Below are 14012 nucleotides of genomic sequence, written 5' to 3'. Positions count from 1 at the left end.
AGGAAGAGACACAGAGGAGCTCAAAGAGCACCATTGGACCTTCAAGAAGGCGCCACCCTCACTCAGGTGGATTCATTCCTTGTTTTTTATTTCTTTCTGCTTTTCGATTTTTAATATTGTGTTTATCTATGTTTTGTGTCTTTATTTCATGATCATTAGTATGTAACCATGCCTTAAAGCTATGAATAAATTCCATTAATCCTTCACCTCTCTTAAATGAAAAATGTTTTAATTCAAAAGAACAAGAAGTACATGGATTTCGAATTTATCCTTGAATTTAATTTAATTATATTGATGTGGTGACAATATTTTTGTTTTCTGAATGAATGCTTGAACAGTGCATATGTCTTTTGATCTTGTTGTTTATGAATGTTAAAACTGTTGGCTCTTGAAAGAATGATGAACAAAGAGAAATGTTATTGATGATCTGAAAAATCATGAATTTGATTTTTGAAGCAAGAAAAAGCAGTGAAAAAGAAGAAGCTTGCGAAGAAAAAAAAAAAGAAGAAGCAGTAGAAAAAGCCAATAGCCCTTAAAACCAAAAGGCAAGGGTAAAAAGGATCCAAGGCTTTGAGCATCAATGGATAGGAGGGCCCAAGGAAATAAAATCCAGGCCTAAGTGGCTAAATCAAGCTGTCCCTAACCATGTGCTTGTGTCATGAAGGTCCAAGTGAAAAGCTTGAGACTGAGTGGTTAAAGTCGTGATCCAAAGAAAAAGAGTGTGCTTAAGAGCTCTGGACACCACTAACTGGGGACTTTAGCAAAGCTAAGTCACAATCTGAAAAGGTTCACCCAGTTATGTGTCTGTGGCATTTGTGTATCCGGTGGTAATACTGGAAAACAAAGTGCTTAGGGCCACGGCCAAGACTCATAAGTAGCTGTGTTCAAAAATCAACATGCTTAACTAGGAAAGTCAATAACACTATCCGAAATTCTAAGTTCCTAGAGAAGCCAATCATTCAGAACTACAAAGGAAAAAGTGAGATGCCAAAACTATTCAGAAAAAGGCAAGGGTAAAAAGGATCCAAGGCTTTGAGCATCAATGGATAGGAGGGCCCAAGGAAATAAAATCCAGGCCTAAGCGGCTAAATCAAGCTGTCCCTAACCATGTGCTTGTGTCATGAAGGTCCAAGTGAAAAGCTTGGGACTGAGTGGTTAAAGTCGTGATCCAAAGAAAAAGAGTGTGCTTAAGAGCTCTGGACACCACTAACTGGGGACTTTAGCAAAGCTAAGTCACAATCTGAAAAGGTTCACCCAGTTATGTGTCTGTGGCATTTGTGTATCCGGTGGTAATACTGGAAAACAAAGTGCTTAGGGCCACGGCCAAGACTCATAAGTAGCTGTGTTCAAAAATCAACATGCTTAACTAGGAAAGTCAATAACACTATCCGAAATTCTAAGTTCCTAGAGAAGCCAATCATTCAGAACTACAAAGGAAAAAGTGAGATGCCAAAACTATTCAGAAGCAAAAAGCCACAAGTCCCGCTCATCTAATTATAATTAATATTCATTGATATTTTGGAATTTATAGTATATTCTCTTCTTTTTATCCTAATTGATTTTCAGTTGCTTGGGGACAAGCAACAATTTAAGTTTGGTGTTGTGATGAGCGGATAATTTATATGCTTTTTGGCATTGTTTTTAGGTAGTTTTTAGTAAGTTCAAGCTACTTTTAGGGATGTTTTCATTAGTTTTTATGTTAAATTCACATTTCTGGACTTTACTATGAGTTTGTGTGTTTTTCTGTGATTTCAGGTAAATTCTGGCTGAAATTGAGGGATTTGAGCAAAACTCTGAAAGAGGCTGACAAAAGGACTGCTGATGCTGCTGGAATCTGACCTCCCTGCACTCGAAATAGATTTTCTGGAGCTACAAAACTCCAATTGGCGCGCTCTCAACGGCGTTGGAAAGTAGACATCCAGGGCTTTCCAGCAATATATAATAGTCCACACTTTATTCGGAAATTGACGACGTAACTTGGCGTTGAACGCCAAGTACATGCTGTTGTCTGGAGTTAAACGCCAAAAAAACGTCATGATCCGGAGTTGAACGCCCAAAACACGTCATAACTCGGAGTTCAACTCCAAGAGAAGCCTCAGCTCGTGGATTGATCAAGCTCAGCCCAAGCATACACCAAGTGGGCCCCGGAAGTGGATTTATGCATCAATTACTTACTCATGTAAACCCTAGTAGCTAGTCTAATATATATAGGACCTCTTACTATTGTATTAGACATCTTTGGTCTCAGTTTTGTTTTATTCTTCATCCTAAGAGGCTATTGATCACGTTTTAGCGGGCTGGCCATTCGGCCATGCCTGAACCTTTTACTTATGTATTTTCAACGGTGGAGTTTCTGCACACCATAGATTAAGGGTGTGGAGCTCTGCTGTACCTCAAGTATTAATGCAGTACTATTTTCTTCGATTCAATTCTCTTTTATTCTTATTCCAAGATATTCATTCGCACCCAAGAACATGATGAATGTGATGATTAGATAACCCTCATCATCATTCTCACTTATGAACGCACGTGATTGACAACCACTTCCGTTCTACATGCAACAGAGCTTGAATGCGTATCTCTTAGATTCCCCAACAGAATCTTCGTGGTATAAGTTAGATAGATGGCGGCATTCATGAGGATCCGGAAAGTCTAAACCTTGTCTATGGTATTCCGAGTAGGATTCTGGGATTGAATGACTGTGACGAGCTTCAAACTCCTGAAGGCTGGGCGTGATGACAAGCGCAAAAGAATCAATGGATTTTATTCCAACCTGATTGAGAACCGACAGATGATTAGCCATGCGAGTGACAGCCGCAGAGGACCATTTTCACTGAGAGGATGGGATGTAGCCACTGACAACGGTGATGCCCTACATACAGCTTGCCATGGAGAGGAGTAAGAAGAATTGAGTTGAAGCAGTAGGAGAGCAGGCGTCCTTGAGCCATACAGTATCTCCATATGCTTATCTGAAATTCCCACCAATGAATCTGCATAAGTATTCTATCCCTTTTATTATTTCATCTATTTTCTTATTATTAATTTCCGAAACCATAAACAACTTTTATCTGCCTAACTGAGATTTACAAGGTAACCATAGCTTGCTTCATACCAACAATCTCTGTGGGATCGACCCTTACTCACGTAAGGTTTATTACTTGGACGACCCAGTACACTTGCTGGTTAGTTGAACGGAGTTGTGAATTCAACCAGTGCCATAATAATGATTTCTCTCAAAATAGTTAGAACATTGATCACAATTTCGTCCACCACTCATGCATCATTGAGTCTACTTGGTTGAATTTGGATGTGTAGCAGATCTGTTTTGTAAAATTCAAATAATCTCAATATAATAATATTTTTTTATGAACGAAAATGTTAGACTCAAAATTTCTCAATGAACTATTTGGGTATAGATTTTAATTTTGATGTATCGAGTTGCTGTATGCACAAGACAGGATACGAACTCCCATACTTACTTAAGCAGACTAGTGAGCTAACCACTAGACTGATCCGATTTGTTTATATATATATATAATTAATTAATTAATTAGTGAACGCCTGAAAACTTAGGGCCGTTAGGTAGGAGTGTCAAACGGGTCAGTCTAGCCTATTTAAGTCTAGTCTGTTTAAATACGTGAGTTAAATGAGCTGGTCCGTTTAAGTCCGTTTTATTCGTGAGCCAAAATTTTTCAACCCATATTGTTCATGGTCAGTTTGATAGGTTTTACCCTTTTATTTTAATTTTAAAAAATATTTTGACAAAAAATATCACTTTTAGGCCAAAAACTTTAAATAAACAGTACTTTTTTTAGTTGATGGATTGAATTTTTAGGCCGGATCAGAGAAATACCAGTTAAAAGTGCAACTTTTTTTTTTGAAAAAAATGTAAAAAAAAAAAAAACAAATTGCCCATTTAACCCATCATTTTTTTAGTTGATCAGGCTCAGTCCGAATTTTAAATGACTTTAATTTTAGAAATAAAGTCTGCCCATTTAAATAAATAAACGAATTGGTTCGATGGATTTAACTCATTTTGATAACCTACCTTTAGGGTGCAATACTACAATAAAATGGAGTGGGCTAAAAAATTATGACATATTTAGGTGATTTTTTAAATCTTTTTTAAAGATATATTGGAGGATTCCATTTAAGTTTTTAATTTTTTTTAGTTATAATTTTTCTATTTTTATATGTGGTAAGTGAAAATAACAAATTGGACCGTTAATTTACAAATGATCTTGAGTAACACATAAATTATTTTAAATTATACATATTTTTTAGGTGAATAATATAGAAATTTTAGTAGAAACACAACAAATTTAGTTAAATAATATAAAAATATAATTTAAATAATACAAAATTATTTTTGTCTTTATCATCATAAAATTTCTGTATATATCATTCATAAATTTTTTATTTTCTTCATTTGTTTTATATTAAAAATTTTTTGTTTATCTTCAAAAATCTTCTATATTTATTACTACAAAATTCTATGTTTATTGTGAAAAAAATTGTGTTTGTTTTTATGTTTCTCTTCTAAAAGTTGTTGTTATCTTAAAAAAAAAAGTTGTATTTATCAAAACAAAAATTTGGAATTTTTTTATGACTAAACGCTCAACTTGTGTTCCTGTTTTTTTAAGGATATCGCAACTTTTGAACAAAAAGGACAAATCGGCTCCTGTCCCATACTTTCATGAGACGCTGCGATCCTTTCATCATTTTTCCTGATCAAAACAAATCAAAATGTCTTATGTGTCAATTAACGTTGATGATGTGGAGGTTAAAGTTCTGTTAAGTTCTATGTTGGCCACTAGAAAATAGACAAGAGTCGATCTGTTCCGCTTTAGAAAGCAAAAACGACATCGTTTTTTGTCTTCTGTAAACCAAAATGTTCTGATAGTGATTCCTTGCACCTAAAATCTTTTACTCTTCTCCCAACTCAAATACAAACCCTAGGAGACTATGATTAGTAGTGGAGAACGTTGTTTTTCATCAAACCGACGAGGTAGAGACGATTCATGTTAGAGGTGGTTTCTATGCCTCATCCTCTACACTCTCATATCCATTATCAAAACTTGATGACGAATCACTCAAGCATTTTCATTAGCCAAGCCATCACTTATCACCTCTGACATATCTATAGGATGGTCAAAATAAATGTAAAACTCCTTACTGTTCCTGTTCTTGAGCTTGTTCTCCCTTATGTCATTAATCTTCTATCACCCTTAACAGGATGAAGCCCAAACTCCATGTCAGGGTCAATATGTCATACCAATACATCTCCTTATACTCAACATACCCCCAACTCCTTAAATAAAACAGCCAAATAAAAAAAGTTCACATAATCCATATCCATTGGTGAGAACCTCTTCACTTTACCATGTACATAACTCATGTATCTCTTACTATCTCTCATAAACTTTCCCTCGTGATGAAACACGGAAACAACAAGATATTTAGACATATGCAATATAATATAATACATACATTACATTAACAATTAGCAATACCAATTTAATTTTACTCTATTTCAATATCAATTTCAAATTAGAAACCTTAGTTTTTTTTTCTATTTGTAAGAAATTATGAAATCTGTATTCCTTCTCACAATATGTGCATTCCAACATTAAATAACTATTTATAGCATCAAAAACACAACAATACTTAAATTTTTAGATATTTATTATCCCAAAATCACATTGTTTATTAGTTCTCTTCTTCTTGGACCACACACACAATGTACATAGCAAAGTATGTTAGAATTATTGAAAAAGACAACACACTTTTAAAAAGGCAAGGAGAGAACCATACTAACCTGACATGTCACAAACGTCATGCAATCTCCGTCCAAGCTTCAACCAAGTTCCGTCAATCGCACTATCCAACTACTGTCAACAACAATATGTGGATGTCAGTCAGTAACTTCGTCAGCAACACTATCAGCACGTCGCTCCAATTTCGAAAGGTCAACAAGCACTGTAGAAGGACGACTCTTGCTCTACTAGGGTTTTCTAGTAATTACGTGAGCAACACAAGAGGCTTATATGGAAATCTCAATGTGACGTTCCCTTATTCAATTAAAAAGCAACGACTCAATGTTTTAAACATCGTTTTTGCTTTCTAAAACAGGACATATCGACTCCTATCCATTTTCTAATGGCCAACGAAGAACTTAACAGAGCTTTAACATCCACATCATCAACGTTAATTACACACGTAGGATATTTTTGTTTGTTTTGGTCAAGAGAGATGACAGAAGGACTGTGACATCTTAGAAAAGTATGGGACATGAGCTAATTTATCTTTTTTTAATAAGGGTCGCAATGTCCTTCAAAAAAAAAAAAGAACAGGGACCGGGTTGGATGTGCACTCTATTTTTAATTTTATATTTTATTCAAAAACTTATATTTACCTCAAAAAATTTATATTTATCATTATAAAATTTCTGTATTTATTGTCGATAAATTTTTATATTTTGTTTCTTTGTTTTCTTAAAAAATTGCATATTTTAACTTCAAACAATTTCTCTATTTATTATGAAAAAATTTTTGTTTATTACATGGTTCTGAAAAATTGAATTGAACTGGTCGGTTATAACGGTTCATCGGAGAACCGACATACAAGCGGTTCGATCCTTCACTAAAAATTGCTCATGATAGAACTGTGGAGAAACTGCCGAACTGACCGAGAATCAACCTGGTAACCAGTCCGTTGCGAGTACAGTTCTTAACCGATGAAAATTCTGCGTATCAATTTAAAAGGGGTTTGTCACAAAATCAAGAATAAAATACTGGGAACAAAAATTCTAGGTCGTCTCTCAACGAGTTGCTAAGAGAGTGCAATTTATTGACTAGGAGTTTCTCAGAAATTTGGAGTTTGGGTAATGGGCAAATAAATGATTGTGAATTAAAGCAATGGAAATTAAAGAGAGATTTTATGTAATTAAGATAAAAAGCCTTGACCAGGAGAAGATTAATTGGAAGTTCTATCCTTGTTCGATTTTTCCAAGAGTAATAATGAGAGGTTGTTGTTTTTACTTAGTTAATCCTTACCAAATAAAGGAAAGTCAAGTAATTGAGCCAACTCTTATTCACAAGTCCTAATTCTCTCCCTTGGAAAGGATTAGCGTTAGTGACTAGAAAGCCAGCCAACAACTTCCAAACTCAATTTAACTCTTGAGTATTCCAACTCAAGGGTCTCCTATTAATAAACTCCAAAGTCAAGTTGAAAGCCTACTCCATTGACATGGATGCCATTTTCGCATACATGTAAAGGGAGTAGGGAGAAGACATGATAATTGTTCATATCCTAGGTCGAGTTGTCCGACCCGGGATGTTCTACAGACAAAGCGACCGACCTCTTCAGGTCAGGACAATCCGACCTCTTCTCAAAGAGCTCGGCCAAGTCACGAGAAAGCCCAAACAAAGGGCCCAAATAGAAGAACACGTCCCAGATCCTAAGGCAGCCCAAGCCTACAAGAGAAGGGCAGTTCCCTTGAAGATAAGATGACCTCACTTGAAGATAAGATAAAGATAAGATAAGATAACTAACTTATCTTATCCACAGGAGGCCACATCTCACCATTATAAATACGCTGGAGCACCCAGGTATAACTCATATTCTGATCCTACTCAATACCTGCTTAATACCCTTGCTAACTTAAGCATCGGAGTCCCTTACAGGTACCTGATGAGCGGATAATTTATACGCTTTTTGGCATTATTTTTAGTATGTTTTAGTTAGTTTTTATTATATTTTTATTAGTTTTTAGTTAAAATTCACCTTTCTAGACTTTACTATGAGTTTGTGTGTTTTTCTGTGATTTCATGTATTTTCTGGCTGAAATTGAGGGACCTGAGCAAAAATCTGATTCAGATGCTGAAAAGGACTGCAGATGCTGTTGGATTCTGACCTCTCTGCACTCGAAGTGGATTTTCTAGAGCTATAGAAGCCCAATTGGCGCGCTCTCAATTACGTTGGAAAGTAGACATCCTGGGCTTTTCAGCAATGTATAATAGTTCATACTTTACCCGATATTTGATGGCCCAAACAGGCGTTCCAAGTCAGCTCAAGAATTCTGGCGTTAAACGCCGGAACTGGCACAAGAATGGGAGTTAAACGCCTAAACTGGCACAAAAGCTGGCGTTTAAGTCCAAGAAAAGTCTCTACACATGAAAGCTTCAATGCTCAGCCCAAGCACACACCAAGTGGGCCCGGAAGTGGATTTTTATGTCATTTACTCATCTTTGTAAACCCTAAGCTACTAGTTCTCTACAAATAGGACCTTTTGCTATTGTATTAGAAAAGCTTTTGATCATGTTTTTATGATTGAACCCTCTTTGGGAGGCTGGCCATTCGGCCATGCCTAGACCTTGTTCTTATGTATTTTCAACGGTAGAGTTTCTACACACCATAGATTAAGGTGTGGAGCTCTGCTGTATCTCAAAGATTAATGCAATTACTATTGTTCTTCTATTCAATTCAGTTTATTCTTGTTCTAAGATATTCATTCATACCCAAGAACATGATGAATGTGATGATTATATGACGCTCATCATCATTCTCACTTATGAACGTGTGCCTGACAACCACTTCCGTTCTACAAGCAAACAACGCTTGAATGTTTATCTCTTGGATTCCTTAATCAGAATCTTCGTGGTATAAGCTAGAAATGATGGCGGCATTCTTGAGAATCCGGAAAGTCTAAACCTTGTCTGTGGTATTCCGAGTAGGATTCAAGGATTGAATGACTGTGACGAGCTTCAAACTCGCGATTATGGGGCGTTAGTGACAGACGCAAAAGAATCACTGGATTCTATTCCGACATGATCGAGATCCGACAGATGAATAGCCGTGCTGTGACAGAGCGCGTTGAACATTTTCACTGAGAGGACGGGAGTGTAGCCATTGACAACGGTGATGCCCAACATACAGCTTGCCATGGAAAGGAGTAAGAAGGATTGGATGAAGACAGTAGGAAAGCAGAGAGACGGAAGGGACAGAGCATCTCCATACGCTTATCTGAAATTCTCACCAATGAATTACATAAGTATCTCTATCTTTATTTTATGTTTTATTTATCTTTTAATCATTAATCCTCCATAACCATTTGAATCCGCCTGACTGAGATTTACAAGATGACCATAGCTTGCTTCATACCAACAATCTCCGTGGGATCGACCCTTACTCGCGTAAGGTTTATTACTTGGACGACCCAGTGTACTTGCTGGTTAGTTGTGCGAAGTTGTGATAAAGAGTTGAGATTGCAATTGAGCGTACCATGTTGATGGCGCCATTGATGATCACAATTTCGTGCACCAAGTTTTTGGCGCCGTTGCCGGAGAATTAAATGTCCTAACTACAATTTCGCATTTGTTCCCTGCAATAACAGTGCCAAGTTTTGATCCGGCAACAACACAAAGTTTTTGGCGCCGTTGCCGGGGATTGTTTGAGTTTGCACAACTGACGGTTCATCTTGTTGCTTAGATTAGGTATTTTTCTTCAGAATTTTTAAGAACGAATTCTAGAGTTTCAAGGTGATGTTTTCATCATCACCAAAGCTGATTGATTCTCATCAATTTAGCTCTTGAATGTAATGTCCTGCTGAAGCTTGGCTAGCCATGTCTAATCTTTTTAGACTAAAGCTTTAGACTAACATTGCATGATTCCTGGAATTCTCATTAAGAATTTTGATATCCTTATTTTCTTTTCCATATAATTTTCAAAAAATCCAAAAAGAAATTATAAAATCTTAAAATTAAAAATATTTTTATGTTTTTTGTTTGAGTCTAGTGTCTAATTTTAAGTTTGGTGTCAATTGCATGTCTTTATTCTTCTAATTTTCGAAAATTACATGCATTATGTTCTTCATTGATCTTCAAGTTGTTCTTGATGATTTCCTTGCTCTAATCTTTAAATTCTCTTGTCTTGAGTATTTTGTTGTTTCTCGTATGCATTCTCAATTTGTTAGTGTCAATAGTATACAAACTTCTAAGTTTGGTGTCTTGCATGCATTGTTTATTTGATTTTAGTTGCATTTTGATTATTCCACATCATTAAAAATTCAAAAAAAAATTTTATTTGTGTCTTTTCAAGTCAATAATACAGAGAATTGAAGATTCAGAACATGCAGCAGAGGAATTACACAGAAAAAGTTGGGCGTTCAAAATGCCCAGTGAGGAAGGAAAACTGGCGTTTAAACGCCAGCCAGGGTACTTGGCTGGGCATTTAACGCCCAAAAGGGTAGTATTTTGGGCGTTTAACGCCAGGATGGCACAAGAGGGAAGATTTTGTTTTTAATTCAAATTTTTTTTAGTTTTCATAATTTTTCAAAATCAAATCTTTTTCAAATCATATCTTTTCAATCATATATTTTCAAAATCAATTTCTTCCCATTTTTCAAAAAAAATACTTGCTAACAATTAATGATTTGATTCAACATTTCAAGTATGTTACCTTTTTCTGTTGAGAAAGGTTTAATGTCTGAATCATATCTTTTAAATTTCTTGTTAGCCAAGTCATTAATTTTAAAAATCAAATCTTTTTAAATTGTTTTTCAATCATATCTTTTCAATCATATCTTTTTAATCACATCTTTTTCAAAATAATTTTCAATCGGATCTTTTTTATTTCTAATTTCAAAATCTTTTTCAAAAATCACTTTATTTCTTTCCCAACTTTAATTTTCGAAAATCATTCTTCAATTTTTCAAAATTTCTTCAAAATCTTTTACTTTAATTTCAAAAATTCTTCCCCTCTTCTCACATCCTTCTATTTATGGACTAACACTCCTCCTCAATGCACAATTCGAACTCTATCCCTCTTGATAAGTTCGAATTCTTCTACCTCCTCCTTTTATTCTTCTTTTCTTCTAACACCTCAAGGAATCTTTATCCTGTGACATAGAGGATTTCATACTTTCTTATTCTCTTCTCTTTCATATGAGCAGGAGCAAGGACAAAAGCATTCTTGTTGAGGCTGATCCTGAACCTGAAAGGACCTTAAAGTGGAAGCTAAGAGAAGCTAAAGCACTACTCTCTGGAGAGGACCTAACAGAAATCTTCAAACAAGAAGAAGACATGGCAGCCGAAAACAACAACAATGCCAACAATTAAAGGAAAGTGCTTGGTGACTTTACTGCACCTACTCCCGACTTCTATGGGAGAAGCATCTCTATCCCTGCCATTGAAGCAAACAACTTTGAGCTTAAGCCTCAATTAGTTTCTCTAATGCAACAGAATTGCAAGTTCCATGGACTTCCATTGGAAGATCCTCATCAGTTTTTAGCTGAATTCTTACAAATCTGTGACACTGTCAAGACCAATGGGGTTGACCCTGAGGTCTACAGACTTATGCTATTCCCTTTTGCTATAAGAGACAGAGCTAGGATATGATTGGACTCACAACCTAAAGAAAGCTGAACTCTTGGAAAAAGCTAGTCAATGCCTTCTTGGCAAAGTTCTTTCCACCTCAAAAATTGAGTAAGCTTAGAGTGGAAGTCCAAACCTTCAGACAGAAGGAAGGTGAATCCCTCTATGAAGCTTGGGAAAGATACAAACAATTAATCAGAAAGTGTCCTTCTGACATGCTTTCTGAATGGAGCATCATAGGTATCTTCTATGATGGTTTGTCTGAACTGTCCAAGATGTCATTGGATAGCTCTGCTGGAGGATCTCTTCATCTGAAGAAGACGCCTACAGAAGCTCAAGAACTCATTGAAATGGTTGCAAATAACCAATTCATGTACACTTCTGCAAGGAATCCTGTGAACAATAGGACGAATCAGAAGAAAGGAGTTCTTGAGATTGATACTCTAAATGCCATATTGGCTCAGAACAAAATATTGACTCAGCAAGTCAATATGATTTCTCAAAGTCTGTCTGGAATGCAAGCTGCACCAGGCAGTACTAAGGACGCTTCATCTGAAGAAGAAGCTTATGATCCTGAGAACCCATCAATGGAAGAGGTGAATTACATGGGAGAACCCTATGGAAACACCTATAATCCTTCATGGAGAAATCATCCAAATCTCTCATGGAAGGATCAACAGAGACCTCAACAAGGTTTCAACAACAATAATGGTGGAAGAAACGGGTTTAGCAATGGCAAACCTTTTCCATCGTCTTCTCAGCAACAGACAGAGAATTCTAAGCAGAGCCACTCTGACTTAGCAACCATGGTCTCTGATCTAATCAAAACCACTCAAAGTTTCATGACTTAAACAAGGTCCTCCATTAGAAACTTGGAGGCACAAGTGGGTCAGCTGAGTAAGAAAGTTACTAAACTCCCTCCTAGTACTCTCCCAAGCAATACAAAAGAGAATCCAAAAGGAGAGTGTAAGACCATCAACATGGCCGAATTTAGAGAGGAGGAAGAGGCAGTGATCGCCACTGAGGATGACCTCAATGGACGTCCACTGGCCTCCAATGAGTTCCCTAATGAGGAACCATGGGAATCTAAGGCTCACACTGAGACCATAGAGATTCCATTGGATTTACTTTTGCCATTCATGAGCTCTGATGAGTATTCTTCCTCTGAAGAGGACAAAGATGTCACTAAAGAGCAAGCTGCTAAGTACCTTGGAGCAATCATGAAGCTAAATGACAAGTTATTTGGTAATAAGACTTGGAAGGATGAACCCCCTTTGCTCACCAAAGAACTGGATGACTTGACTAGGCAGAGATTACCTCAAAAGAGACAGGACCCTGGGAAGTTCTCAATACCTTGTACATTAGGCACCATGACCTTCAAGAAGGCTCTGTGTGACCTAAGGTCAAGCATAAACCTCATGCCTCTCTCTGTAATGGAGAAGCTAGGGATCTTTGAGGTACAAGCTGCAAGAATCTCAATAGAGATGGCAGACAATTCAAGAAAACAAGCTTATGGACTTGTAGAGGATGTTCTGGTAAAGGTTGAAGACTATTACATCCCTGCTGATTTTATAGTCCTAGAGACTGGGAAGTGCATGGATGAATCCATCATCCTTGGTAGACCCTTCCTAGCCACAGCAAAGGCTGTGATTGATGTTGACAGAGGAAAATTGATCATTCAAGTGAATGAAGAATCCCTTGTGTTTAAGGCTCAAGGATATCCCTCTGTAACCATAGAGAGGAAGTATGAAGAGCTTCTCTCAAAACAGAGTCAAACAGAGCCCCCACAGTCAAACTCTAAGTTTGGTGTTGGGAGGCCACAACCAAACTTTAAGTTTGGTGTTGAACCCCCACGTCCAAACTCTAAGTTTGGTGTTGGGAGGTTCCAACATTGCTCTGAACATCTGTGAGGCTCCATGAGGGCCCACTGTCAAACTACTGACATTAAAGAAGCGCTTGTTGGGAGGCAACCCAATTTTCCTATATCTATCTATTTTCCATTGTTATTTTATGTTTTCTATAGGTTGATGATCATGTGAAGTCACAAAAACAATTGAAAAAGTAAAAACATAATGAAAAATAGAAAGAAAAATAGCACACCTCGGAGGAAAAGCTTGCTAGCGTTTAAACGCCAGTAAGGGTAGCAAATGGGCGTTTAACGCCCAGTCTGGCACCATTCTGGGCGTTTAACGCCAGAAAGGGGCACCAGATTGGCGTTTAACGCCAGAAAAGGGCACCAGACTGGTGTTTAACACCAGAAAAGGGCAACAGCCCGGCGTTTAACGCCAGGATTGGCAGAAAGGGCATTTTGCACGCCACTTGGTGCAGGGATGAGCTATCCTTGACACCTCAGGATCTGTGGACCCCACAGGATCCCCACCTACCCCACCACTCTCTCTCTTCTTCACCCATTCACCAATCACCTCAACACCTCTTTCTCAAAAATCCCTCACCTATCAAATCCCACCATTCTCTTCACCACTCACATCCATCCTTCATAAAACCCCATCTACCTCACCATTCAAATTCAAACCACTTTCCCTCCTAAACCCACCCATAATGGCCGAACCTTATCCCTCTCTCCACCCCTATATAAACCCATCTTCACTCCTTCATTTTCACACAACCTAAACACTACTT

The 14012-nt window shown here is 37.1% G+C and overlaps 1 non-coding gene across 1 annotated transcript; it reads right to left on the bottom strand.

The window, feature by feature from the left end:
• Nucleotides 1–11485: 11485 nt before the first annotated feature.
• LOC130963993 (small nucleolar RNA R71) lies at nt 11486–11593 on the bottom strand. The gene has a single exon (XR_009080108.1). It is a non-coding gene; the product is annotated as a small nucleolar RNA R71 (small nucleolar RNA).
• Nucleotides 11594–14012: the final 2419 nt, after the last annotated feature.

The sequence above is a fragment of the Arachis stenosperma genome, chromosome 2 (assembly GCF_014773155.1).
Source record: "Arachis stenosperma cultivar V10309 chromosome 2, arast.V10309.gnm1.PFL2, whole genome shotgun sequence".
NCBI classification, from domain to species: domain Eukaryota; kingdom Viridiplantae; phylum Streptophyta; class Magnoliopsida; order Fabales; family Fabaceae; genus Arachis; species Arachis stenosperma.
The sequence above is the reverse complement of the archived record's forward strand: the minus strand, read 5'-3'. Positions and strand labels throughout refer to the sequence as shown.